The 24,797-nt window shown below is 38.6% G+C and overlaps 1 long non-coding RNA gene and 1 pseudogene across 3 annotated transcripts in view; both read right to left on the bottom strand.

Annotated features, from left to right (window-relative positions):
- Positions 1-24,797, bottom strand: part of LOC106509856 (uncharacterized) — a 967,706-nt gene that overhangs the window by 899,904 nt on the left and 43,005 nt on the right. The gene's annotated exons all lie outside the window — the stretch shown is intronic.
- On the bottom strand, positions 185-799 carry LOC100526103 (small ribosomal subunit protein uS3 pseudogene; annotated as a pseudogene).

The following is a 24,797-nucleotide window of genomic DNA, read 5'->3' as shown; positions in this document are numbered from 1 at the left end:
GACCCTCAGTCTGAATGCTATATGTACAGTCTAATCAGGCCATGGGTATTTTAAAACAATTATTTAAACATCAAGACTCCAGATCCAGCTTCCAAGGACATTCTGTTATGCTATAGCTGGGGCATGGCAGGTGGCTCCAATTTCCCATTCTTCTGTTTGGAGATTGGGGGTGATAGATGGCATCTCATTTTTGAATTCCACAATGCTCAGTAAGGGGCTTCTTAGGGCCAGTCTTACCACATGGGGCCCATGGCAACATGATCTTCATGCTGATGCCCAGCACACCCTGTCTGCATGGCATGTGCACAGTGGTGTCGACATAGTCATCCCATACTATCAGTATACCTACAGCCTTCATGGATTTAGTCCTCTGTCCTCAGAAGAGTTCCCTAGCACCATGACCTCACAGGTTTTTGCCTCACTCTCATGGTGAACCACAGCCTACCATAGCAGGCAGGCCCTCCTCCGCACAGCGAGGCCTCCTAGAATTCTGTAATGCAGAGACTCTGCCTGAGCACAAAGACCTCTTGTGGCCACCTTTGTGGTATAAAGCTGCCCTCAGGGAAGCCAAATCTTTTCTGAACCTTAGAAATGAATGTGCAGATCCTCCTGCCTTTCTCACCAAGAACATTTTGCATCCTGATGGCCAGGATAATGATTTCTGTCTTGGTTGGTGTAACTCAGACGTCAATTCCTAGCAGCCACCTTCAGCCAGCTCCTGAATGAGAAACTCCTTCAGTTTAGTTTTGAAGACACCACTGGTAACCAATTTCCTCTTCTTAAAAATTTGCACTGTCATCTTGCCACCATGCACTGCCATGAGTAAAACTTACCAATATTTCTTGAATTCATACTATGTACCAGAAACTTTTTTGCGTTTAGATTTTTAAGATCCAAATTTGAGTGCTCTAAACATGTCATTTCATTTCTCTCTCCATATTTGCACTTTTTCTTTTTGTCTTTTTCGGGTTTTTTTGCCATTTCTTGGGCTGCTCCCTCAGCATATGAAGGTTCCCAGGCTAGGGGTCTAATCAGAGCTGTAGCTGCCAGCCTAGGCCAGAGCCACAGCAACGCAGGATCCGAGCCACGTCTGCAACCTACACCACAGCTCACGGCAATGCCGGATCGTTAACCCACTGAGCAAGGCCAGGGACCGAACCCGCAACCTCATGGTTCCTAGTCGGATTCACCAACCACTGCGCCACGACAGGAATTCCTGCACTTATTTTTAAGTACCCAATTCCTGAGTTGTGTTTCTTAAAACTTGACTAAAGTAGAAATTTTCCAGGTAGAGGAAGGGAAGGAAATTTCAGGGGAGGAAATAAGCGGCATGAAAAAATGACCTGGAGTATGAAATGTCTCTAGCTGCTTTGAGAAAAGTTGAGAAGTGTAAGATGGGTGAATATTGTGGGTGAGGATAACAAAGTCACCATCTTCGATGTACTCTGTGGGGGGAACTTCAGGAGGGAAATGATGTAGAAATGATTGGAGGTAGGTAAGACTTGTGTTCTTTTACATCTCACTCCTTCCATCTCAGTTGCTTTAGCTTTCAGTCCATTTCATTCTCAGGAGGAATGTGCTTTAAAACCTAATCATTTCAATTTAGGATCTGTTCCAAGGAAGGCTTGATTTCTGGGAGGAAAACCTGGATGTCTTCCCAGCTTCTCCGCAGTCCAGCCTTCACTCACAGTGTGCATTCCTCATTCTCTTTGATGTGAATTTTCAGAACATCATTGGGTATAACCAATACTCAAACCTCAGTTCAATAAACCCATCCAAATTCAAATTCAAATGTTTTCACAATATTTCTCACTTCAGATTGGCCATGTCTTGATCTGACCTACTCACCAGACTTGAGAGTCCTCTCTTTCCAGCCACCATAGTTGCCACAGTGAAATCTATGAGTTGGACCTAAACAAGAGTGCACGACTGAAAGGACTATTAGGGACTGAAATCTAGCACCAGTTCTGCTTCCAAAGTTGAGGAGCTTAACAGGAGGTGGCGTCCACACTAAAAATAAGGCATGTGGTTTTTCCTATACAATGAAACTGTTTAAGCTATCAGCAGCCTTTTGGCCAAAAGAAAAAAGGGGCCTATATGACACATTATTATTTCAGTCATAAACAATAATGCCAACGATTGATTATCTTGTCTAGAAGAAAATTAGTTGAACCCTAGGAGAATAACAAAATATGATTTTAGATAAAATAACACAATGTCTGCAAATAAATGCATATCATGAGTAAGCAGAATAATGATGTCTATTTGTTACTAATATTGGTGACATCATTTCATTTTTATTATTATTTTTAGAGTATTAAGCATGTTTATGTAATTGATTTTAAAAGTTACCCAAAAAATTCCATGGCTAATGTGCTATCATTTCCATGTAAACTGAATGTAGTGATTCTGATCTATAAAAGAAGACAAACTGTATCATGATATATTTTTTTAAAGCTGATGCAAATATGGTGATATTTTAAGCTTTGACAGAACAGAGTGAGAAAGTATTCGTGAGTGATATTATTCTTGTTGATTTTCAGAATGTTTAAAATGTTTCATAATTTTATGTAATAAATATTCTAATTTATCCAAATAGAAAAGACATCCTTGATACTGGGAATAGGGACAAGGAACCTCTAATAATAAGTGGCTGAGATCTGGTCCCATGCACTTCCTAAATGACTTTGAGATGGTCTCTAACCAAGCATTTTCTTACCTATTAAATACATGAATTGGACTAGATGATGTCTCGGGTTTTTTTACTCAGATTTTACGATCAAGTCCACTCTTTGGCAGCTAAAAAAAAAAAAAATGGGGCTAATTTTAATGTATTTTGTCTGTCCCCATATCTTGCAAATAACTGATGGCCTAGAAAGGTCAAAGAAGTGCCATCTGCTTCTGTTTCCATTTACACTCTGGAGCTGCCTCAAGTTTAAAAAAAAAAAAAATTAGTGAAAAATAGAAGTTGGCAGGAAATGTGTTGTAAACAATATTGCCCCACACGCTTATTGAATAATTCATAACCAGGATGTAGTAGAAACATAATTTTTATTTTCCCCAAATACCTGAATGTTCTAATATCAGTAACAAATCATTTAGTTGGTGTTACTTTAAAAATTACAGTGTTTAAAGATCGACATCTCAGATTTAAATTTATTTTCTTATCAATTTCCTTTAAAGAAACTTTGCCGTATTATATTGGAATGAAATATTTGTCATAATTGACTATCCACTTGTATTATTTTTCACATATCCTTTTTTATATTATTTATCCAATTTTTTTCTTTGAAACGTTCTATTTTACCTCACCAATGAAACTTTTCACTTTCATTCAAACTGCATAAAATAATCTTACAATCTGATAAATACAAGAATATTTAATTTAATTATAGAGGAAAAATTATGACATTAGTGATTTTCAATCTGAATAAAATTAAAATATTTGTTTCATGTTATTTTACTCACCATTATCTTTTATGTTCTCTACCATTTTATATAGGCCTCCTCAAACTGCAATTTGCTCCAATTTTAACAAAATTACATAGTTGTCCAAATTCTTTCTCAACTAGGATAAGACATACTTATTTCTTCTGCCACGTCACCAAGTTACACCACAAAACACTAATATAAAATAAGATTGAGAAATTTTGCATATCAGTACCCCTACACCAAGTACAATTTACAAGGGGCACTGGTAACAGCTGTCTCTCAGAACTTTACTCTGATATTATCTGGGCCTCCAAAGTGAGCCAATCACAACCCTTCCCACCTTAAACTGCAGTCCCATAACTGCTGCCCCTTGAATCCAAAGTGCTTCCCTGACAGTTCTCCAATTTTCCAGGACAACCTCCAACTCCTTCAGATCATACATTTTTAGAAGAATGCATGGCCATCTCCAGATTTTCTAAATAGGAAGGGCATCTGGGCAGCTCTCTGATTTGAAGAGTTAGTTACACAACTTGAGGCTGGTAGAAGTAGAAAGCTTGCTGTCTTCTTAGACTATGAACATTCAGATTGTGTTAGGGCTCCCCTCCTCATAAGCCATCCTTTGTCCCTCAGCTGCAACAGTGAGCTGACTTGTCATTTAACCAGGAAGTCCTCTTACAATGCAAGCCCCTGGAGGGTGGGAATGGAGTCCACTTCTTTACACAGGCTTTCAGATGTTAACTATGCTGTGGGATGCTGTCTGGCTAGGATAAATGGCTTTGTGTACAAAATGAAGGCTTACTTCTATCCAGCCCGAAAATGTTCTATCTATTGACAACTGTCATAATTAGCCATGTTGGAGGATTCTTTTTACTGGCTCAGAAGCACAATGTATTTAAACTTTAACTAATCAATTCTTTCATTTATTTAACAAATATTTATTGAAAACTCTCTACTGTGTGTCAAATATATTGTTCAAAGCACTTTGTAAGCCCTTGAAATTGACTATAGAATGATAATAAAACAAGCAAAATAAGTAATTTTAGTGGGTTCTTTGTGCTTATTTTCAACTTATGAATTACAATACTCCTCAACAGTATAGCTTAAGAGTAAATAGAGAAGGGCTAAATGACAGGCCTATGGAAACACAGAATAGACAAGAAAGCCACCAGAAGTCTTCATTTGAGCTCAGCAACTACATGTGCTTATCCTCCCTCCCTCCCTCTCTCATCTTCCCTTTCTCTCCCTCTCTCCCCTGTCACATTCCTAAGGTTTCCATTCACATTTCCCACTCTGTGCTTAGTGACCAGGAACCTGTTGTCCTTAAGCAATGTGTTACCACGAATGGGGAGCACATCACCCACCTTAAACTCCTCTTCTGCCTTGGATAGATCACTCAGTTGTAGAGCCAATTGTCCCCTGGGAAGTGGACACTGAGATGAAGTTAGAAGAGCAAGAGGTTTATAGGGTTGGGATTGGAGAAAGAGTGGGTTAATACTAGTGAGAAATAAAAGAAAGAGGAAACAAGACAGGATAGAAAGAAGATCAGATGACCACACAGATCTGACAGTCTTGCCAACTGAAGGAAGAGCAGTAGAACAGTGTTTATCAGGCCAAAATGGCCAGGTCCTAGTACCTCTGTGCTCAGTCACTGGCTAGTCACCACCCAGGAAGAGCATAGCTTCGGCTAGAGAACTGAAGTGGATCCTGAAGGCATTAGCACCTGGAGGCTGTCAGCTGACCACACTCCCCAAAGCTGAACATCAAGTTCTATCTTCAAGAGAAATCCAAGCCCAGCACCCCCAAAACAACTATAGTTATGTTCTTAAGAACAAAACTGTGGAACTCCCCAGTGGCTCAGTGGCCTAAGGATCTGGTGTTGTCACTGCAATGGCTCTGGTTACTGTGGTGGCACAGATTCAATCCCTAGGCTGGAAACTTCAGCAGGAGGTAGGCGCAGCCAAAAAAATAAAAATAAAAAAAGAACAAATCCCTGAGGAAATATAATAAAGAAAGAGCTGCCTAAAAGAGATGTAGGAGGACTGAGAAGAGTGACCAAAGGAGACACCCAGAACATCTCTTGGGTACCTGAGTCACAAAGGACCCCCAAAGACTGTGAGAACTACAGGGAGTGAAGACAAGGAGGAGCCAGGAATCACTCCTGGCTCCATCACTTGAGAGAATGGTAGTATTGGTCATTACCCAATCTCTCCACATTGTGGCCTCCTTCTCTGTACAATACATTAACATAACAAAGGTTTTGAAAATTAGAGATAGAAGTCAAATCACTATAACATATTAAGTCTTCAGTATTTATTAACCAATTACTATTGCCATTATTGTTGGCCAGTTGTTCTATTGAAGACCTTACTGATCTACTTTAGATTTGCCTCAAGTCCCCGGGGCAGGGCTGCTAGAATAGACAGTCTAGCTGAGTCAATAAGGCAGGCTCTGGAAATAAACTGCCAGACTTCAAATCCCAGCAATACTACTTATGAGTTGTGAAGTCTTCAGTCAATTACCAAACTTCTCAGTGCCTCAGTTTTCCAATCTTCAAAGGAAGGAAAACAAAAGTACCTATTTCCTAGGGTTTATTCCAGGAAATATAATTAGTACAGAGCCAGCCACTTAGTAAGTTCTCAATAAATAGTAGCTATTAACACTGAAAAGTATTTTGCTTTATTATAAAATTAATATTTATTTTAAAATATTTCAAAAATAGATTTTTAAATTAGAAATACAAAAATAATCCCACTTGTTTTCCATAAAAAGACTGCTTATCAGTTTGCACAATCTCAAATAAATAGTCTACACTGCAGAGTCATCCAAACTTCTATGCAGCTTTATGCTAGCATCTAGTATGCCTCCAATATGCTATCTAAATCTCCCTCACTCATTCATTAATGACCGTCTTACAGGTTACCATAAGGGAAAAAAATTTTCATTATCTCCACAGATTCAGAACTTAAGTTTTTTCTAATCCCAACTCAAGAAACAAAAATGCATGCAGTGGACTCAAATGTAAAACTGGTAATGCATATCATTCCCTGGTCTGTGTTTTGTTTGTTTGTTTGTTTGTTTTTGTCTTTTCACCATTTCTTGGGCTACTCCCATGGCATATGGAGTTTCCCAGGCTAGGGGTCTAATCGGAGCTGTAGCTACCAGCCTACGTTAGAGCCACAGCAACGTGGGATCTGAGCTGCATCTGCAACCTACACCACAGCTCACGGCAACGCCAGATCCCCAACCCACTGAGCAAGGCCAGAAATCGAACCCGCAACTTCATGGTTCCTAGTCAGATTCGTTAACCACTGAGCCACGATGGGAACTCCCCTGGTGTGTGTTTTTAGTTTTGATTCTAGATACATCCACAGACTACATAACATCTGGTTAGAAATCTTTTCAATAATCTAGGCCTTTGGCATCATTTGACAAAACTGGATGCCTGATTGTTCCTGACATCTTTTCTAATCAAGATGTTTGGATTTCCTGAAGGCCTGGCCCAAGTGTTGGTTTGTTCCTGGAAAGATATTACAGCGCAAGCATCTTGAAACTCAGAACTCTGATAATCCTACTCAGCAAAGTGCCCTATATACTTAATCCCATAAATGCTACCTGATTTGTTATTTAATCAAATTGCTAATTGAGAGGATTCTAGAGATGCAATACTCAGGAAATACATTAACAACAGGACAGGAAAATAAAGAAACAATCACTAAATGGCACTTACGCATTTTAGGCACAAACTCCAGATTTCCATCAATTCAACTCACAGCCTGAAAACAACGTGGTTGAGTTACTCTATCTTATGGATGAATTGTGTTCTGAATGCCCTACTGGTAGTTAGAATGAATTTACCCATTATCAAAAGTTATAGAGGATGGTAAAATTCCAAGGTTAGTCAACAAAAATCTATTTAACTGGCAACGAAACTGTTTGTTACTAAGCAACTCCCAGAGTTCTGCCTTGAGTCTTCCGGATTCTCGTATCCCAGGGCTTGAAGACGCTTAGTTATAAGTAATAGCTGAGCCATGCTGGGGCTTTCCTAAAAGGTAATCTCTGATCTCAACAACTCCAGGCCCTAAAGGGCTGACGAGCTGTGGAGAGTGGGCCTAGTAGTGGCTCTGTGGCTAGACAGCTTCCACCTCAGGAAAGGAAGATTTAAAATATGTGGACACACCAGTAATATTTACTGCCTTAATTTTCCCTCCAGTGTATACGTCCCAATGTCTAATTTCATAACACCTGATATTTCCCACTTTAAATACCTTTCTAAACTTATTTTTTTCTTCTTAGTCTTTTAGTGGCTGGTCTCTTAAAGACCAATCTGATGAATTTTAATACGCAATGATAAATGCACAATGGTCCATAAATTCCTAATACCAACAAATTGAGTCCTGGAACCACCAATGATTGACCAAAAATATGAAAACTGTTGGTGATTCAATGTGAATTAAAGTAAACAAAAAGTAAAGAAATATATATATATAGAAAATGTATGCATCCCATCTTCAATCATCATTTTCTGGCTTATCCTCAGCTCAGGTATATATTTCTAGAGCCTTCCCTGATCCCACCTCCATCTCCAGCCTTGTTACTTATCTATCCTCTGTGCTAACACTCCCTATTATGCCTCTCTCTGTGACTGCCCTCCCCACATTGCACTAAAAACGTCTATTTGTATATCTGTCTCTCTGATGAGACTGTAACCTTCCTGAAGCAAGAACTTTGACTCACTTGTCCTCTCATTCCCAGCACTAGCAAAATGCCTGCATACAGTGTAGGTGCTCAAGGAGCTTTTATGAATAAAATACCCTCTATCAAGCACCAAACGATATTCAAGATTTTTATAAATATTTGGATTTATAATGTAACACTACAAATATTTTTAAATTATAGGAATTATCACATTTAATTCCAGAAAAAAAACCTTACACATAGGGGTGATGATTGCCAGCTTAGAGGGGTTGGGCCATGCAATCAGAAAGGGTCATAACTAAAACTGAAAGTCATGGGAAAGGATCTCCAAAGCCTCATGTCCACCAGTCTTTCCCACTGCTTGTATGAGCTATTGGCATTACAGGATGATGCATTATTCACTTTTTCCAAAATAAGCCAACTGCTTATTCTCTTCCATTAATAGGTAATCAAGAATTAGTAAGATTTGCTTGCAGTTAACTTGTATTAGTCCTTACACTTAAGAGTCTAGTCAAGTACACATTTTTTCCTATTGATGTCTAAGTGACAGCATTAGCTGTACAAATTCAATATAATAACTAAGAGATAATTACATCAGAAATCTCAAAGGTCTTGGGTATGAGCTACATAGGCTGCAGATGGAAAACCCTCTCTTCTTTGTTGCTTATATGATCTGGTTTCCGTCAGCTGTTAAAAGGGCTTAGGATGATGTGAAGATCCCTCTAGCCCTTTTAAGCACCATCATCCTGAGTTAACAGATGAAATACAGCCTGCACACACACTTGGAAAGCACCACCAGCTGGTATTCTCTGAAACCTTACATTTTCCACTCACAGGTTCCAGGATCAGAAGGGAAGTCTGTAATCATTAAAAACAACTGCTGAAAAAGACAACAAGGCAGAGCTCATTCATTTCCAACGGGCAATAAAATGATCAAGAGAACAAAATCAGGACCCCTATGACTTGTTGCAGAGAGTGACAAGATTTAAAAGGATACCACATTACTGCCAGGATGCTGAGAAGCCATCTCAGAGAACTTGGAAGGTGACTCTAAGACATATGGTCAGAACATGGACTTCCAGTCAATTCCCTAAATCAGATGTAAGATGAGTCCTGCCCTCAGGGATCAACATAAAGGCTCCAGATCAGCATGTGAGTGTGAGACACCTGGAAAAAGCAGGGCAAAAATCAAAGCTCATCTCTTAGTGAAGAGGAAATATAGCGTGATATCGGCTAGGGAAAGAAAGATGTCCTGGATTACTGCCTAGGACAGAAGATGCTCTTGCAGTATCTGAGGTCAACTAAGCACTTTTACCCCCAGACACCCAGGTTTAGTCAGTATATTTGGACCACTAGATTATTTTAAGAAGGGATTCATTCATGTCAACCAATGTTAATCCTTATATATTTTTGCCTCCAGAATTCTCTGTGGAATATTATGGCCCATTTGGGAATGACAGGGAAAAACCCATGTTCCCAGGTAGCCTAGGGACCTCATCCAAATAAAAGAATGCCACCTTCCTTCTCAGATAATTCAAACTGTTGACAATTACTCTGCTGGTCTATGTACAGATTCAGAGCTCAGTTAAGGAAGCTACCCCACTGCAGACCTAAACCCTTACCCTACCAAAAGTAACTGGGAAGTGAACTCTTCGGATAACCAAAATTCTTTATCTAAAATCTGATTCTTCAATGAAGAGAAAAAAATTTCCTTTATTCCTATAGTAAAAGCCCTCTTTCTCTCACTCCCGTTATTATTTTTCTTAAGTAATATTTTATAAGTGAAAACAGGTTGCAGGAGACCATGTTAGCATTAGCACATGTCTACAGCTTCAGAATGTATAAATGCAAACAGAGAGGTTTTGTGGCCACTAAGAATAAACAGTTAAAAGACCTAAAAATGCAACAAAATGCAGAATTTCTGAATGCTCACATACTGTGATAGTGAAAACTTTCAAGTTGTAAATCACGGCAACCCAATTTAAATGAATATATACAAGGGAATTCCTTAGAAGACTTCTAGAGGGTTGCACCAAACCCAGCGTGAAGATCAGCAGAGATTCAGGAATGGAACTGGGACTGGGTGACCTACATTAGACTGGACCAGAGTCTTTACTCCTTTTGTAGGGAACCAGAACAGACTCACACTCTGACTCTATCTGCTTGATTCTTCTTTCTAACTGCAGCCTTTCTTGCGCTCGTTAAGTTCAGAGCACGGATTATGGTCACCAATAATCACTCAGTTTTATATTATGCTATACCAATACTCAGAGTATCTCTCCATTTTCTGTTTCTTTCTGTCTCTCTCCTCTGCTTTCTAGCTAAGCCTCAAATGAATCACTAAATTAACTAGTCCCCAAATTAGGCTTGAAAATAGGGAACTGACTTCAGGAAATAATGTAACTGACTTCAGGAAAATATACAACAAAATCTCCATGATAGCATTTAGGATAAGACAGTGAAAGAGAAAACAAGTGATATTACCTTAAAACCACAGGGAGTACATTACTGAAAAGTGTAAGGATTTGCAAACGCTCCACGACAGTAATAACAAAGAATTATAAAAGATAAGAATGATGAGAAAACAAATAAAAATATTACTAAATATATATGCTGTCTGTGAGAGTATTTTGAGCCCCCTGGGATGCAGACAGGTAAATGAGGAGTACAAGAAGCTTTCGGCAGGAGAGGCAACTGTGAAAGATAAAAAAGAAGCATCAGGCAGAGCAAAGCTCAGATCACCATGTAGACTTGATCACGTTTTAGACAAACTAAAAGGCAGCTCCAAAGCAAAGACTGCCTAATAGAGGAGGCCAGTGTTGGACAGAAATGGCCAGGCCCTAGTCCCCCCCACCACCACCACCATACTCACTCATTGGCTGGAGTCTGCCCAAAAAGAGCAGAGCCATAGCTTGAAAGCTGAACTGAATCCTGAAGCCAATAACAGTGGGAAATGGTCTGCTTACTGCAATCCTTATAGCTGAATAGCAAATTTCTTATTGAAGAGAGATTTAAGAGGCACAACTCCACTTTAGCTGTGTATGAAAGCAGAATGATAGCAAGGTGGATAAAAGCCTGCATTCCCACCAGTAGAGAACACATATTCATCTTCTTGCACCTTTAGCAACACTGAATATTATATGTGGTTGATTTTTTAGATTTTCAAGTTTTCTGCATATAGTATTCTCTTGTAATATAGAAAGATTTAATTTCTATAACTATGGTTGCCAAAAATGTACAATGAAGTTTATCATTTTTAGCTGCCCAGAATCCATTCCTCTTTATAAAAGCGCCCCAGTTTTTATTCTGGGAAAGTCACTTCTCCTGCACATTGTGCTTTGTCAATGAAAGAACAAAACCAGTGTTACTGGCTGAAAAAAATTACTATGTTGACATCTGAATCCCTAGTAATTCAGAATGTAACTACTTTTGGAGATAGGGTCTTTAAAGATGTAAATTAAAATAAAGTCAATAGGGTAGGCCCTACTCCAATATGATTGCTGTCTTGGTAAGAAAAGGAAATTTAGACACAGACATGTACAGGGGGACAACATTGTGAAGATACAGGGAGATGCCAGCCATCTATAAGAGAACTGGAAAGACCTGGAAAAGATTCTTCTGTCACAGCCCTCAGAAGGAATCAACCCTGTTGACACCCTAATGTTAGATTTCTACCCTCTGAAACTGCAAGACAATAAATTTCGTTGCTTAAGCCACCCAGTCTGTGGTATATTGTTATTGCAGCCCTGGAAAAATTAATATAATCAGGTTTTTGCTTCCCACTATGAAATAAGAGAGACATGGATCCTTATCCTGGAAAGAGCTGGGAGAGAAAGCCCACGATATAAGCTTGGCCGATCAGAAGCCAACGCTCAAGGCACTGAATCCCATCCCAAGGAAGGTCAGAAGTCAGAGGTGCAGTTGGTGGTCATTTTTAATGGCTGTTGCAGGAGTGGCACTCTGCCCTGGTCATTCTGGCTGTGGACAGCTTGCTATGCCCCCTGACTCTCTTGACAGCACCCCTACCAACCAGTTAACACTAGTTCACTTTCTTTGTAATCAATGATACAGGTACTTGTGTTTATAGATATGGAATTTTGGCCATCTTTCTATGAACAGCCACTTCCTGGCATCCCACAGCGACAGATCATTGAGCGCTGGAATGATTCCCAGGAAAGTATATTGGAATTTATTTTCTCATTAAAGTCAGGCAATTGCAGTGTATAGTATAAATTACGCTTCCACTTAAATTACATGTTTTCCTTTAACCAAGGGTAAATTCTTTTCTATTGTAATCTTCACAAGTATATCCATAAATCCATAAATGAGAGGGGAAGTTTTTTGTAATTGCAAATAAATATCAGCATGAGATTTTGCAATATGCTAACATTTAATATTGCCTCATTGAGAAATGACTATTCCGTGTGTGATTTTTCTAGTTAATTGTCAAGAACTCCTGACTGAGTTTGTTCTCTCTGAAGTTTTAACCATATTGATAACACTACCTCATAAATGCATTACACTTGCCTGCATGGATTACTAAAGCATAGTAGATTATACATAGCTTTTTTCTTAGGATTTCAACTAAGCCTACACATTTGTAATGGGCTGAATAGGGACCCCCAAAAGATATGTTCAGCTGACTTGTGCCCCCCATTCCTATATTGAAGCCTGAACTCCCAGTATGTCAGAATGTGACTATATGTGGAAATAAGATCTTTAAGGAGGAAATTAAGTTAAAATGGGACCTTTAGAGGGAGTCAGGCTGACCAATGTTCTTAAAAGAAAAGGAGATTTGGACAAACTAAGAGACCCCAGAGGCACATGTGCAGAGAGGGAAGAACACATGAGGACACAATGAGAAGGGGGCTGTCTGCAAGGCAGAGGGAGGCCTCGGGAGACAACAAACCTACCAACACCTGGATCTTAGGCTGTTAGCCTCTAGAACTGCGAGACCTCAAGGCTCTGTTAAGTTACCTGACCTATGGTATTTTGTCATGGCAGCCCTGGCAAATCAATACAATGTCCTAATTCCTAGAATCTACGACTAGTACCTTACATGACAAAAGAGTGAATCTTACTTTATATGGCAAAGATGTGATTAAGAACCTTGGGAAAGGGGGCTTATCCTGGATTACCTGGGTAAACACCAAATGCCATCACAAGTATTCTTGTAAGAGAGAGGAGCCACAAGTCAAGGAATGCCCATGGCCACTAGAAGCTGAAAGAGGTAAGGAAAAGAATCTCTCCCAGAGGCTCCGAGGGAAGACAGGGCTGCCAACTTTTGGCCTCCAGAACTGTGAGAAAATACACTTCTGTTCTTTTAAGTCATCAAATTTGTGTTAATTGTTATGGCAGTCTCAGAAAATGAATACGATAGCATGGTTGGTTTAAACACAGGGATGTTCTCATGACTCTTAACATGTAGAGTTTCTAATTGACTAACTCTTTATTTGTGATTAAACTGGAAGCACTTGCTCTTTTTCTGATATTACCTATGATAAATATGTTATTTTCACTGACTCATTCACTTAACATAAAATCATGTACCCAAATTATTTTTGAGAGTCAAAGGGTATTATGAGCTACCTTATCCCCCACCACCTTCCTTTCCTCAATTCTTTTAATCTATTTTTTCTAAAATTTATTAAATGGTCCATATGCTTAAAGTTAAAAATTAAATTTGCTCTAAATTAATATTAGACCACTAAGAGCAATCTATGCGCAAAGTTCATGTCTCTACAAGTATCATGTTCTTTTTGTGACATCAGCTCCTTTAACGTTCAGATAAATAGGATGTTGTTAACCATATTTTTGAGGTTTCCAGAATGTCTCCACAAATTTGATCAACAATACATTAGTGTAAATTTATCAAGTGACTGCCTTCAAAAATTACTTTTATTGTACGTTTTCCCAAAAGAAAATTTTATCCATAAGTGTGCTATGTAGTACCTGTGTCGATTCTTTCAGACAGTGCTTATATCTTCAAAATGTAGTACAATCATTTTAATTCATTTGAAGCTAAAGAATGGAGTTTGGATTGCCAACATAAAATTTATGAAAATAAAATTGTATCAGTATAATTTTAGATAAATACAGAATTATAGCGCTTTACAAAGAAAAATTCATTTGAAGAAACATTATAACAGCTTAAAATTTTTACTATAATAAATTAGTAACTAAGGTCATAACATAATCCGCCTCAATCTTTTAAGTATTTAATACATGGCTACTTGATGCCATGCACTCTACTAGTAGCTAAGTGCTAGAGATTCTAGACAGATAGATATGAATTAACATAATATATAAATTTTTATATATTATATAAATGTACTACATAAAAGAATCTCTGATGCTTCAGAGTTCTAGGAGTAGAAATTAGCAGAAGTAACCAGCTGTCTTGGATTCTAGGGAATAAAAAGAACACAAGTGCTTTATGAGTGACAAACCAAACTCAGTCTCACTGCGTAAAGCTGAGACTGGAATGAGGGTCCAATAAGTGAAAGGAGCTTAAAAAAGCCTGTGGGTGAAAACTGCCTGGGGCTATAATTTAAGTAAAACTGTAATCTCAAGGGGACAGACAACCTCAAGGTCATGAACAGAAGTGAACTATACTCTCAAACAGACTCACAGATATAGAGAACAGACTAGTGATTATCAGTAGGGAAAGGGTAGAAAGGAGGGGCAAGGTAGGGGTAAGGGACCAAAAGGGACAAACTACTAAGATGAAATAAATAAGCTACAAGGATATATCACACAGCAAAGGGAAGTAGCCATTGGTTTTGATAACTTTAAATGGAATATAATCTATAAAAAAATTTTGAATCACTGTGTACACCTGAAATTAATATAATATTGTAAATCAACTGTATTTCAATAAAAAATACTGTTAATAAATTCATTTGATATTTTTCTAACCTTCTAGAAATACAACTATTTCATACAGCTATTTCTTATATTTTAGCATCTATGATATAGCTTAAACAAGTGACAATTCCAAATATGCCTTTCTTTTCACCTTTTTTTTTTTTTTGCTTTTTAGGACTGCACTGGCAGCATCTGGAAGTTCCCAGACTAGGGGCTGAATTGGAGCTGTATCTGCTGGCCTACACCACAGCCACAGCAATGCTAGATCTGAGCCATGTCTGTGACCTACACCACAGTTCATGGCAACACCAGATCCTTAACCCACTGAGTGAGGTCAGGGATTAAACCTGCATCCTCACAGAGACAACCAGTTCCTTAGTCCACTGAGCCACAATGAAAACTTCATTGATTCTTTATTCCATTCCTCAACATCATCCACATGTTGTTATTTCATTAGTTAAAACAAAACCTAGATCTTTAAAGCCTGTTCCCAAGCCTGAGATCAATTTCATTAGACTAACCATTTTCTAACTACTTGAAATCTTTTCCAATTTTATGCCTTTAAAAATAGGTCCTTATCCAAATTCTAGATGGCACCTGGAAACAGAAACGTAGGCCACAATGAAATAAGCCCACCACAGAAAGTTCTTTTGCCCTCTTATGAAAATTTTAGGAGATATATATATATATATATAATGTGAAAAGCACAAATCAAATGGTAACATTAGACCAAAGGGGGTATCATCATAGAAATTTTAATTTCATCCTTAGTTCTGCTATTTTGACCTCTGCCCTCTTATTAGTAAGTTCTATGACTTAAAAGCTCATCATAAAAGATTTCAATCCCAATTTTCTAGATTTTAATACGTCCCAGAAGTATAAAGTTCTTTCTTTATTCCTACTGGGGGAGGATAACAGTTATATTATTCCTAGTGAGTTTTCCCAATATTAGCATTCAATCTGAGTCGATTCAGATAACCAAATCTTTGTGCTACATCTACACTCAAACTAGACATTTCATTTTCAGGATACCATATTTTAATCAGTCATCAGGGGACTCTTATCTCTCTTCAGTCTGGCTGTTTCGGACATAATTGGCATTAACAGAGCACAGAGGTTATTCCTCCTCTAATCTCAAAGTTAGCAAATTAGTGTATGTGAAATTGTAGATATAAAATGACCCTGAATGTCTAACCTGAGAGGTGGTGGGGCCAAGACCCAGCTTGCATACACTTATGAAGGGAACCTTTTATAAAGATAGAAAGAAGCACAATGCTTTCACTTTTCACAGGAAAAATAACAGCCATTCATATTCTCTAGATAATCTCCCAAAATTCCACCCTGTGATGAGAATACTACCATCATGATCAATTTTAAGCTTCAAACATGTCGTTATATAGGGTTGGGAAGAGATGCTAACAAACAGCTTTTATGCCCACGTGAGCTGGTTCCTGTACCCCACTGTGACCACGACACCAAAAAAAAAAAACACCAGTCAAAAAATACGTTAGTGCCTGTGAAGTGTCAGGCTATTATACCTTAACCATACTGAGTAATATAAGGACAAGGGTCATGTTTCATTTGCATTTGTATTTTCCCAGAAGGATTTGTATTTTCCCAATAGGGATTACACAATAGATACTCAAAATATGTATATGAGCAGAAATAGTAAATTCACTCACAGATTTCATGCTCTGTATCTATTCTATGAGATTCCTTCAAGATTCAACCCAGAGTTCACCCAAACCCAGCCTACATTTTTCAACATACTAATACTGATGCCCAAACAATATTTCTATCTTCTTCTGGTCCTGACAGGTTATTAAGTAATCCAATTCCTCTCAGCTTTCAATCTGGAGCCCCCCCCCCACCCCCACTCCGCCTCTCTCCCAGTTTCACCTCTCTCCCAGTTTCCTGGCCTCTGTGGCTTCCAGGTCCTTCTGCCTCATATGCTCCCCTAGGTAGCTCCCTCCAGGACCCAGGTCCTAGAACACTCCTAATATATCTTTTTCTGATTCTCCTTGATTCTTGAAGCTGTCTTCCTAGAACATTGACCTTTGGGACTAGAAAATTCATCCAGCTTTTCTTGATTCTAATCTCCAAGCTTGAGGCCTGTTCCCCAAGGCTCTTGCTGGTGCTGACCACAGCTTTTTCTTCAGTTCCTTAGTGCTCCTAGTGCCTCAGTTGCATTTGCGCTTTAATTTGGCATTATGCTGAGCTACCCTTGGAAATTCCTTTTAATTAGTCACATTTAAATCTGACTTTATGTGAATATTCCCTGAGGTATGATACTGACAGACCTTTTTTTTTAATGGGTCAAATTAATAAAAGGTCCACTGATTTGATTGGCCTATATTACTTAGTGAGCCATCCTCTTTCAAACGAGATTCCAATCAAAGCCATGTACCTTCAAATCACTGGGTTATCTCCCAATGATTCTTCTTTTTTTTTTTTTTTCTTAATCCAACCACTCTATTCCATTCTTTCCCCAAAATGTAAAGAGCAAGAATGTCATTCTGTTCTGCAAATTAAAGCCTAGAAGAAAATTAGGAAAGAAGCTGTAACTCGCTTTAAGTAAACCCAGTAACAAAAATTTAAATACTAAGAAAAGATGTAGGTGTATGGATTGTAGCAAAATTTTCACTCTAGAATTCCTTTAGAACCTTCCTCCTATGTTTTCCATAGCTGGTTTCTGAAATTGCCATACTGCGACCGTGAAGGGGTCAGGGCCCGCTCTTGCAGGTTTTAGTGAAACTAGGGCACAGAGCACAGACGACTCCAAGCTTAGTCAAGTCAGGTAGTGACAAAAAGAATTCAGGTCCAGTCACCTGCTGATGGGAAATCTGGTCTTTGGGATCTCAGAGGTAGCTGATACAACAGCTCAAATGTCAGTACAGGAACCATAGAAGTCTAGGAGTAAAGTCAAAGAATTACGGGAAAACTCCAGATCCAGCCTCAGAAAGGTTAAAATTGGAGAATCGAACCAACACAGAATGGGTATCTGAGGGTCTCAAAGACTTGGGGTGCCCCCCTCTCGGTGGGGGTCTTTTCAGCCAAATACTTGCAATTGGGTTAGACTCCATGGAGTCTACCAAGAAACATGAATTTCTTGAGGCTGAATGTATTGTTTAAATTTAGAAATAGGGTTTATATTTTCATGTATGAATTTATTGCTTAATATTTATGAATCAGTTCACTATTTTTGTGTGGTAGAGGCTTACATAAAATGGTGAAGATCTGATGGAATATGGCACTCATAATAAATTTTAACAAGAAATAGTGGGAAATAATATCAGTAAAATTATAAGAGATCAGTAACCTCCTAAATCAGATTATAAGGTATACTTTTTTGTTAAACAGTTTAACTTTTGGAAAAATTCATAAAACATGAGGGCCAACATTTTAAATTGAATAATTTTTAAAATGTTATTTTTTTAGTGAATGAAATTTTATAATCAAAATTTGGAACTCATAACCAAGTTCCAAAGTCAGGAGTACACAATTTTTTTAATGTACATTAAGATAATATTTAAGCTAAGGAGCAAAGTTTTACCAAATGCCTAAAATGAACCACACAGATGTGCCAGCAAACTAAAGGGACCCCAACAAAAGGATTTTAGAGTCTCTAAACCATCATTTATATCCCCCATCTATGAAGCCACAAAGTTCTTGGTTCCCTCAGGACACAGTTCTTTCATTAGGTTACTATAAATAAGGGTTTTTTAAGTCTCTAATTAGAAAATTATGAATTCTGGTTTTAACCTGTCTGTTGGTACCAAAATAATACTTCCCAAAGGGTCAATATTTTATAAGCAGATGTAGAACACCCATAAAGTAAAACTTAGAGGATAAACATTTCCAAGTCTTTTGAGTTATGGAAATTACAGAATAAACCTTACCCACCCTGGAGATGGTATTGACCGCATGTATTTTTAGTCATAAACATGTCACATTTCAGCTTTTCACACGAATCTCCATAACCACTCTCTTTTTCGTACAAGGGTAGAATTTGTCTGCCTTGCCTCTCATGGGGATGTCCCTGAGAGGTCTCGTGTAGTTAGGCACGAGTACACAGTGTCAGAAAAGTAAGTACCGCAAGCTTCAGTCAGGAGAGGTGGAACTGAGGATCAACTGTCAATGATGTTGCCATCGTCTACCAAACCCACCGAAACACACATCGCTTATTTCCTCCACGACGAAGACAACAACTGCTTCTAGTGAATTCTACCAGGTGATCAGGATTCTCCCAGATCACCTGAGAGAAACTGAAAAAAGATGAAATAAATAAACCACCTGGACAAGAGAAATTACAATTTTCATGACCATCCCTGGCTCAAAGAGGAGACTTTATCTCACTAAGTAGGGACGCAATATAGTTAGTAATGAGATAGTGTGTTCATTTTAAAATACTTGGTTTACTTTTACCCACAGCCCCTTGCTTATCTACCCTCTTTGGCTCCCAAGTGATAACATCCACAGTGGCAGAGCTGCAAATCTTCTCAAATTTTAGTACCAAAGTACATTTCTTGGGCATGTACATGGCTGACTGTCAGTTTTACTTATCTGTGACTCTAGCTCTGGTTAGGAAGGCATTCATTCTTGAAAAGGCTCCTGACTGGCCCCAGGCTACCATGCAGCAGACATCAGCTCTATCTCAGGAATTTTTCTTGTTTGCACTTTTATTTTCATGAGTCATTATTTTTAAACAATTCACATTTTGGTGCATATTCTGTGAAAAGTGCATATTTTGTGAAAAGTGGGTGGTCTTGTATTACTAAAAGTAACTTGGAGTTGAGAGGTCTCAAAAAAAAGATATGGTCCATTTATCCCAAACCAACTCTGTTGGTATCTCATTCACCCTTCTTCTTGTACGCATCTGTCGTACTATCTATGGAGCAGAACATAATAAACAAGTTCCCATGAGCCAATGTCAGGCAACCAGAGGTTAGGCAGGCAGTGAAAAGCACTAAGTCTCCCTCAGTTCCATTCAGTAAGAATCCACTGACCACTTACAATCTCCCAACACTATGCTAAGCATCTTGAAGCAAATAAATTTCTGAAAAAAGATCCTTTGACTTAGAGTTGCTTACAGTCTTGTCACAGTAATTCATATTTCAATTGACAAACACAATTAGGGTAGAATATAATTGATATAATCAAGAAATCCTTCTACACCATGCTCCAGCTTCTGGAATGTGAAAGAATGCCAAGACTGTGAATTCCATCTTCCCTGTCTTCTTCCAAAAATGGCCCTATGTTTTCAAAGTATACTGGACCTTCAAACTCCTAAGGAAAAAAACGCTTAACATTCCAAAGAATTATCCCTGCTTTTCCCCCACATCTTTGGGCAGTTGGCATTTTTCTTCATATATGGAGGAATGAAGAAGGCAACCTGAAATGGAGTCAGCATCGTGGAGCTCAAGGGAAAGGACTTTGAGAAGCATGAATTCTATCTAAATACTGTAAGAAACTGCTAGATAAATGGCTAAGGACAGGAACATAAGAACAGCATCAGAAGGCTCATTTTTCTGCTCAGAAGAAATCAAAGGAGAACCTATATGATGAGACTATAATGGAAATTGGCCCATGGAGTTACAGGATTGTGAAATATCAGTGTGAAAAAAAATCTCACCTTACCCTTCAATCATTCTGTTTGAGCTGAATCTAGCATAAGCATAGCCAATACTGATTATGCAAACTGATCAAACATAATTATCATTTAATCTCTAACAGTGTTCTTCAATTTAATTATAATGGATAGTCCTAGTATACATGAGCAAATTATCAACTTAAGTTATTGCATACATAAATGCAGCAAACTATTTCTGATCCTTTTGCATGGTCAGTTAGTACTGGCTATGGCTATGCCAGCTTTGCTGTTATACTCATTTTATAAATGAGTTAGTAGAGACTCAGAAGAGTTAAATGAGTTGCCCAAGGTCGCACAGCTAGTAAATGACCAAGACAAGACTAGGATGTAGGACTGGGTATAAAGTCTGTGTATCCCATCTGCCAGGACAAGCCATACGGCCAGTAATGGAGAAGAAAAGGATATAGAAATAAAGTTTGTCTCTACCTGGGCAATTTCTCCTGATTCAAATTTCCTAGAGGGCAGGACACCATCTGTTCCCACTTGGTTCTCCTTGCACAGCCTTGAGCTGTGGAAGCAGGTGCTATGGGAAGTCACTTTGGTAATGAGAACAAGGAGGAAGCAAGAAGGCAGATGATGGTAGGAGCCTAATTCCCTGCTTTGCTTCTGAATTTATAAAAGGTCTTATATTTGATATGCAGGAAACAGAAATTTATAGTTTCTGAACCCTGATGACAACACACAATTCTCCACATACCTGTCAATCTGCTGTGTTAATGGACAGATATCCAAACAAAGAAGGCATTAAGTCATAATCAGAGACTGCCTGTCTCAACTTCTGCTGTACTGTAGGAGGAGAAAGGGCAGATTTCTGAGTATCCCACCTTCCTCAAACCCAGGGCTCCTTTGCAGCTCAGGCCTCATTAGTCCCAGAATTTTATGTGAAGCCAAAACCAAAGGTAAAATAAATGCTGAACAGCTACTGCTGTCACTGCCTTCCCTGCAGTCGTTTTGCTATCAGCTGTTGGCGGAGCAGACCGTGTAGGCTGACGAGATGTGAGGAAGGATGAAGGATGAGATGTCAAGTCAGGGAACGTGGCTGTCTGTGCCAGGCAGCCTTGACACACATGGCAGACAGCACCCATCAGCTCAGTGGCTCAGACACAGCAAGCAAACCTGACTGCAGCCACAGAGAGGAAGAGAAAGTAGAGCGTGTGTGAAAAGATCAGCACACTCAGCCTGCTGTGTACTTTCCTCCCTCTCCACTCCAGCCCCAAACACAAGTTCCTTGGTATTAACAGTGCTGGAAATTGTAGCAGTGATGGAGTTATCAGGTCAAACATTCCTCTGCAAAGGAGGGCCTGGTGGGACAGCAACCCCCTAGGCACTTCCCTTGCTATCTCCTAAATCACACTATTCTCTGAGGCCAGCAGCCCTGCAGCAGTGTCTTATCCTCTAGAATTAGGATTGGCATTTCTGGTTTCCCAGTAAAGTTACAGCACATCCTGGGACTTTTCAAAGTATGAATATGCATACACACACTCAAAAGAGATAGCTAAGCCTGGTCTGTGGCTTAAGTAACATTATTTTATGCCTCTTGCTTGACTGCCTATGCCTGGAAACTAAACTTTGCTTATCATGCCCTTCACACAAATGCACTTAATCTCACATCATATCCTTGACATAGCTAATATCAGTTTCAATACCAGAGAAATATGTGCCCAAGATATATTGAAAGAGCTTGCACTCTTAAACTATACTTTAGTTGTTTGCTGCATAATAAGGAATCCCTTAGCCATCCTTGAAGGATGCCCAGCACCCACTCTCACCATTCCACTCACCAGATTAGCACTGAAACATTTCCACACTGTTCTACAGGAGATAAAGACAAGAAGTTCTTTCTAAAAATTTGGTCATCCTAAACTTAAGGTGGAGGGAAATAAATATTAGGCATTAAAATGATAACCCCAGTCTACTGTCTATTAAACTCTTCATAAAGAGTCTTCCAAGGCTGCCATGGGCAAAAAAAAAAAAAAAAAAAAAAAAAAAAAAAAAGAAGGATATATTCAAGTTGGTGGGTAAGTGTAGGCAAGTTAGGAGGACAATAATTGAATAATACTTGCTTAGACTATACAATCTCTAGTATCAATGGACCATGATCAGAAGTGTTCTTTTACCCTAGAAAAGTGCAGGGGCAGGTCAAGGGTTTCCAGGGTCAAGACAGGAGGACTGAATGAGGGACGCTGTGAGGACAACATGTGATTGCCCAGGATGGACTATCCAGCATTGCAGGTCTTACTGTGAGTGAGCACCTGATACATCTGCATAGAGGGCCCCAGGGGATGGGAATCCTCCCCTATGACTGCAGATTGGAGCAAGGCACTGGAGGCAAAGACTTTTGATGGAGAAAGAGGGCTGGAAAACACTCAGGGCAATGTACTGCATGGGAAGAAAAGACTTGCTGAGATGTTCTACAGATAGCTTCCTGAGAAACTGGCATCTGAGAGCAACAGAAGCACCCTGCCTATATGGGCACAGAGAATGGAGGCTGAGCCCCAAGGGATATGACCCTCTTTGCAATCATGATTTTGCCCCAGAGGGGCTGGCCTTGAACATATTCTTCTCTGTTTTCCACTCTGCTACAAATAAGAGAATCATATTTCCATTGCAGTGAGCTTTGTTAACAGGGAAAAATGTAATTCTCAGAAATTTTGGCTGGAAGTAGCCTTATGTATTTTCTTTTCCAGGGACTGTCAAGTCTAACCTGCATCAGAATCACCTGGACACTTGGTGTCACAGATTGCTGAGCCTTTAATAGGTCTAGGGTGGGCCTAAATAATATGCGTTTCTAACAAGTTCCCAGGTGATGCTAACTACAATGGTCTAAGGATTACAGTGTAAGAACCACTGGTCTAATTCAATCCTAAATTTTTTAAAGGTGACAACTAAATTTAACAAATATTTATTAAGTACCTACTACAAATTAAGATTTTGGACCAAATATTACAGACAAAAAGAACTGTATATTAAGTTAAATTCCAGATTGATTAAAGATTTATATGTTTTAAAATTTTTATGAAACTACTAGAGTATAATTCCAAAATGAGGAAGGACTTTTGGGGAATTATAGCAAAGGTAAAAACAATGGAGAAATATTATTTTAAAAAACTGTAAAGAAATTTCTTTCTATATAAAATTATTAAATGTCTAAGCATCTAAATATAAAAATTATGACAAAAATTTTAAATTATGAAAAAGAATTTTCAATCTATATGACAGATAAAATGCTACACCTTTTTTTTCTTTTTATGGCCATACCTGCAGCATATGAAAGTCCCTGGGCCAGGGATTGAATCCAAGCTGCAGCTGTGACCTATATTGCAGCTGAGGCAACATCAAATCCTTTAATCAACTGAGCTAGGCCAGGGATCGAATCTGCACCTCCACAGAGATTGGAGTCAGATTCTTAACCCACTGCACTACAATGGGAACACCTAAAATCTTAAAATGCAAAGAATTTGTAAGGAAAGACAAACACCTTTAGAGAAACATTAACAAAAAATAATTGGGCAATTTACAAAAAAAACTACAAATGACAAATTATTAAAATATTTACAGTATTAAAGAAAATTAAACACTGTTTTTCAATAATGAATTTGGCATATAAAAATATTGAATGCTGGCACAGCTGACTTTCATATGGTGATAAAGCATTTATAAGTTGCTATAATCATTCTTATGTTAGTTGAGTTTACAGTAGCTGCTATTACAACCAACCTGAAATTGAACAATAACTTAAATATAAACACATGTATTTCTTGCCCACATTAAGTCCAAGGAAGTGCTCCCTAGTGGCAGTAGGCCACTCTTCAAGCAATGCTTGAAGATCAGGCTCCTTCCTTTTTCCTTCCACCTCATGTCTCCACCATCTTCAACACAGTGGCATTGGTTCACCATCAATCCAAAAATGGAAATAGCATGGAAAATAGTTTTGCAAGTATCTATGGGAAAGTCGTGGAATGGCATGCATAACTTTCATTCACATTCCATTGGCTAAAAATCATTCATATGGTATGTGAATGATATTTCAATAAAGCTGTCTTTTTTCTAATGTAGAAGGAATTTAGAGAGCATGGTGTTATGAACGCAAAGAAAAAAGCTATCCAAGGAGAGGGGCTAACTTGCACATATGCCGAGGAAGATGAAGCTTAAG

This window comes from Sus scrofa, chromosome 3, assembly GCF_054392235.1.
Source record: "Sus scrofa isolate SSC_HxYL_T2T_F1_AM1 chromosome 3, Sscrofa_HxYL_maternal_Yorkshire_Landrace_v2.0, whole genome shotgun sequence".
NCBI classification, from domain to species: domain Eukaryota; kingdom Metazoa; phylum Chordata; class Mammalia; order Artiodactyla; family Suidae; genus Sus; species Sus scrofa.
This window is presented reverse-complemented; position numbering and strand designations above follow the sequence as displayed.